We start from the raw sequence: 6000 nt of genomic DNA on the forward strand, positions 1-6000 counted from the left end.
CGTACCCTGAAGGTTGCAGTCAGCACGAATCGTGGTGAGCACTGCTGCCTCACAGCACCAAGGACCCAGGTTCGATTCCCGGCTTGGGACACTGTCTGTGTGGAGTTTGCACGTTCTCCCCGTGTCTGCATGGGTTTCCTCCGGGTGCTCTGGTTTACTCCCACAATCCAAAGATGGCCAATCCACCCAAGCTGCACATCTTTGGACACTAAGGGGCAATTTAGCATGGCCAATCCACCTAACCTACACATCTTTGGACACTAAGGGGCAATTTACCATGGCCAATCCACCTAACCTACACATCTTTGGACACTAAGGGGCAATTTACCATGGCCAATCCACCTAACCTACACATCTTTGGACACTAAGGGGCAATTTACCATGGCCAATCCACCTAACCCGCACATCTTTGGACACTAAGGGGCAATTTAGCATGGCCAATCCATCTAACCTACACATCTTTGGACACTAAGGGGCAATTTAGCATGGCCAATCCACCTAACCCACACATTCCTGGAGTGTGGGAAGAAACTGGAGCACCCGGAGGAAACCCATACAGACACGAGGAGAACATACAGACTCCGCATAGACAGTGACCCAGGGCAAACCCACACCATCATCTCCGTCTCAAATGGGTCGCACCTTATTTTTCTTATTTTTAAACAGTGCCCCCCACTGCCCCCCCTGCCGCGCCCCCCCCCCCCCCCCCCCCCCCCCCACCACCACCGCCCCCCGGCCCCCCTCCGCCCCCACAAGCGGCCCCGGTTCCAGATTCTCCCAAAAGAGGGAACATCCTCTCCACATCCACCCTGTCAATAACCCCCTCAGGATCTGAAAGGTTTCCACCGAGTCGCCTCTCACTCTCCCAAACTCCAGCGGATACAAACCGAACCTCCCCGACCTCTCCTCATAAAACACCCCGCCCATTCCTGGTGTTAGTCTGGGAAACCTTCTCTGAGCCGCTTCCAACACACGGACATCTTTCCTTCAATAAGGAGACTGATGCTGTACACAATCCCTTCCATTATCAAAAAGATGATCCAAACCAATGGAACTGAAGAGGTGGTGTTTGGAATTTGAACAATTGTAGGGTGGACAATGATGCATCACGATTAAGTCGCATTCTCAAAGAATCAACATTCCACAGAGATCACAATTAATAAGTCAACAGCCAATAAGTAACATTAGACTGGGTGATATCACTCAATCAAAATATCCTTATTTCACGAGACAAAAATAGCAAACAATATCTTACAATGATTAAATTTCATCTCAGCTTCAAAACAACCACGAGACACCAACCCATCTAAACTTCCCTAGGATAGTGATACGCACTGACTCTCACTGGGGTACGGGTCCCACACACACTGACTCTCACTGGGTTACGGGTTCCACACACACTGACTCTCACTGGGGTACGGGTCCCACACACACTGACTCTCACTGGGTTACGGGTTCCACACACACTGACTCTCACTGGGGTACGGGTTCCACACACACTGACTCTCACTGGGGTACGGGTTCCACACACACTGACTCTCACTGGGGTACGGGTCCCACACACACTGACTCTCACTGGGGTACGGGTTCCACACACACTGACTCTCACTGGGGTACGGGTCCCACACACACTGACTCTCACTGGGGTACAGGTCCCACACACACTGACTCTCACTGGGGAACGGGTTCCACACACACTGACTCTCACTGGGGTACGGGTCCCACACACACTGACTCTCACTGGGGTACGGGTCCCACACACACTGACTCTCACTGGGGTACGGGTCCCACACACACTGACTCTCACTGGGGTACGGGTTCCACACACACTGACTCTCACTGGGGTACGGGTCCCACACACACTGACTCTCACTGGGGTACGGGTTCCACACACACTGACTCTCACTGGGGTACGGGTTCCACACACACTGACTCTCACTGGGGTACGGGTTCCACACACACTGACTCTCACTGGGGTACGGGTTCCACACACACTGACTCTCACTGGGGTACGGGTTCCACACACACTGACTCTCACTGGGGTACGGGTCCCACACACACTGACTCTCACTGGGGTACGGGTTCCACACACACTGACTCTCACTGGGGTACGGGTTCCACACTCACTGACTCTCACTGGGGTACGGGTTCCACACACACTGACTCTCACTGGGGTACGGGTTCCACACACACTGACTCTCACTGGGGTACGGGTCCCACACACACAGACTCTCACTGGGGTAGGGGTCCCACACACACTGACTCTCACTGGGGTACGGGTCCCACACACACTGACTCTCACTGGGGTACGGGTCCCACACACACTGACTCTCACTGGGGTACGGGTCCCACACACACTGACTCTCACTGGGGTACGGGTTCCACACACACTGACTCTCACTGGGGTACGGGTCCCACACACACTGACTCTCACTGGGATACGGGTTCCACACACACTGACTCTCACTGGGGTACGGGTTCCACACCCACTGACTCTCACTGGGGTACACTTCCACACACACTGACTCTCACTGGGGTACGGGTCCCACACACACTGACTCTCACTGGGGTACGGGTTCCACACCCACTGACTCTCACTGGGGTACGGGTCCCACACACACTGACTCTCACTGGGGTACACTTCCACACACACTGACTCTCACTGGGGTACGGGTCCCACACACACTGACTCTCACTGGGGTACGGGTTCCACACACACTGACTCTCACTGGGGTACGGGTTCCACACACACTGACTCTCACTGGGGTACGGGTTCCACACACACTGACTCTCACTGAGGTACGGGTCCCACACACACTGACTCTCACTGGGGTACGGGTCCGACACACACTGACTCTCACTGGGGTACGGGTCCCACACACACTGACTCTCACTGGGGTACGGGTTCCACACACACTGACTCTCACTGGGGTACGGGTTCCACACACACTGACTCTCACTGGGGTACGGGTCCCACACACACTGACTCTCACTGGGGTACGGGTTCCACACACACTGACTCTCACTGGGGTACGGGTCCCACACACACTGACTCTCACTGGGGTACGGGTCCCACACACACTGACTCTCACTGGGGTACGGGTCCCTCACACACTGATTCTCACTGGGGTACGGGTCCCACACACACTGACTCTCACTGGGGTACGGGTCCCTCACACACTCTGGGTTCGTGTTGCCATTAACTAATAGGTGATGAGTTCACCTCTCATTCGTTGAGAGAATTGCCCATTGCCCCAATCTCTCTTCATTTGACAGTCTCATGATCCCTGGAGCAATCTGGTGACCCTTCGATGTGCTCCCTCTCCGGCAATACTATCCTCTCTGAGGTAAGGGGTCTAAAACTGTGCCCAGTGCTCCTGCTGCGGCCTAACCAGGCTCCTATTCAACTCAATCAAGAACAAACAAAGAACAAAGAACAATACAGCACAGGAACAGGCCCTTCGGCCCTCCAAGCCCGTGCCGCTCCCTGGTCCAAACTAGACCATTCTTTTGTATCCCTCCATTCCCACTCCGTTCATGTGGCTGTCTAGATAAGTCTTAAACGTTCCCAGTGTGTCCGCCTCCACCACCTTGCCTGGCAGCGCATTCCAGGCCCCCACCACCCTCTGTAAAACACGTCCTTCTGATATCCGTGTTAAACATCCCCCCCTTCACCTTGAACCTATGACCCCTCGTGAACGTCACCACCGACCTGGGGAAAAGCTTCCCACCGTTCACCCTATCTATGCCTTTCATAATTTTATACACCTCTATTAGGTCACCCCTCATCCTCCGTCTTTCCAGGGAGAACAACCCCAGTTTACCCAATCTCTCCTCATAACTAAGCCCCTCCATACCAGGCAACATCCTGGTAAACCTCCTCTGTACTCTCTCCAAAGCCTCCACGTCCTTCTGGTAGTGCGGCGACCAGAACTGGGCGCAGTATTCCAAATGCGGCCGAACCAACGTTCTATACAACTGCAACATCAGACCCCAACTTTTATACTCTATGCCCCGTCCTATAAAGGCAAGCATGCCATATGCCTTCTTCACCACCTTCTCCACCTGTGACGTCACCGTCAAGGATCTGTGGACTTGCACACCCAGGTCCCTCTGCGTATCTACACCCTTTATGGTTCTTCCATTTATCGTATAGCTCCCCCCTACGTTAGTTCTACCAAAATGCATCACTTCGCATTTATCTGGATTGAACTCCATCTGCCATTTCTTCGCCCAAATTTCCAGCCTATCTATATCCGTCTGTAGCCTCTGACAATGTTCCTCACTATCTGCAAGTCCAGCCATTTTCGTGTCGTCCGCAAACTCACTGATCACCCCAATTACACCTTCTTCCAGATCGTTTATATAAATCACAAACAGCAGAGGTCCCAATACAGAGCCCTGCGGAACACCACTAGTCCCAGGCCTCCAGCCGGAAAAAGACCCTTCCACTACCACCCTCTGTCTCCTGTGACCAAGCCAGTTCTCCACCCATCGAGCCACCTCCCCCTTTATCCTGACCACACTATTCCGCTCCTCAAATCCCCTCGCGATGATTGCCAACATTACATTAGCCTTCCGTGTTGGCCTTGCGTGACTTACAGACTCCCAGGCCTATTTGTGCACTGACTCTCTCTAACCTCTTCCCACCTTGGGAATACTTTGCATTTGTCTTCCTTCTACCAAGGTGAATTTCCTGACAATTTTCCACATTCCATAATCTGAACACGCAAACATACACATTGGGGTCAAGAGTGGCCCACTCGGCCTCTTCGAACCTGCTATCCCATTATATAGAGTCTCAGAGTCAGAGAGGTTTACAGCATGGAATCAGGTCCTTCGGCCCAACTTGTCCATGCCGCCCTATTTTTTAAATGCCAACTAGTCCCAATTGCCCGCGTTTGGCCCATATCCCTCGATACCCATCGTACCCATGTAACTGTCTAAACGCTTTTTAAAAGACAAAATTGTACCCGCCTCTACTACTGCCTCTGGCAGCTTGTTCCAGACACTCACCACCCTCTGTGTGAAAAAATTGCCTCTCTGGACACTTTTGTATCTCTCCCCTCTCCCCTTAAACCTATGCCCTCTAGTTTTAGGCTCCCCTACCTTTGGGAAAAGATATTGACTATCTAGCTGATCTGTGCCCCTCATTATTTTATAGACCTCTATAAGATCACCCCTCAGCCTCCTACGCTCCAGAGAAAAAAGTCCCTGTCTATCCAGCCTCTCCTTATAATTCAAACCATCAAGTCCTGGTAGCATCCTAGTAAATCTTTTCTGCACTCTTTCTAGTTTAATAATATCCTTTCTATAATAGGGTGACCAGAACTGCACGCAGTATTCCAAGTGTGGCCTTACCAATGTCTTGTACAACTTCAACAAGATGTCCCAACTCCTGTATTCAATGTTATGACCAACATTAGTCTGTGGCCAATCCGATTGTCACCTCAATCCATCATTCTCCCCGATAACCTTTCACCCCCTCATCAATCGAGAATCTTTCTGGCTCTGCCTTATAAATATTCGCAGACTCAACTCCCACCGCCTTCTGAGGAAGAGAGTTCCGGAAACTCCGCCCACTACCCCGAGAGAAAACATTTCTCCCACCTCCGTCTGAAATGTGCCACCCCTTATTTTTAAACAGTGACCCCCTCTCTCCGCCCCGGTTCCAGATTCTCCCACAAGAGGGAACATCCTCTCCACATCCACCCTGTCAATAACCCCCTCAGGATCTGAAAGGTTTCCACCGAGTCGCCTCTCACTCTCCCAAACTCCAGCGGATACAAACCGAACCTCCCCGACCTCTCCTCATAAAACACCCCGCCCATTCCTGGTGTTAGTCTGGGAAACCTTCTCTGAGCCGCTTCCAACACACGGACATCTTTCCTTCAATAAGGAGACCTATACTGTACACAATACTCCACTCATCGATTTGACTGGTTGTCAAATCCATTGTAAGATTCGAAGAATGAAATCTGACATGAAAATTATTGTTCA

Source organism: Mustelus asterias, unplaced genomic scaffold (assembly GCF_964213995.1).
Source record: "Mustelus asterias unplaced genomic scaffold, sMusAst1.hap1.1 HAP1_SCAFFOLD_416, whole genome shotgun sequence".
In the NCBI taxonomy this organism is placed as follows: Eukaryota; Metazoa; Chordata; class Chondrichthyes; order Carcharhiniformes; family Triakidae; genus Mustelus; species Mustelus asterias.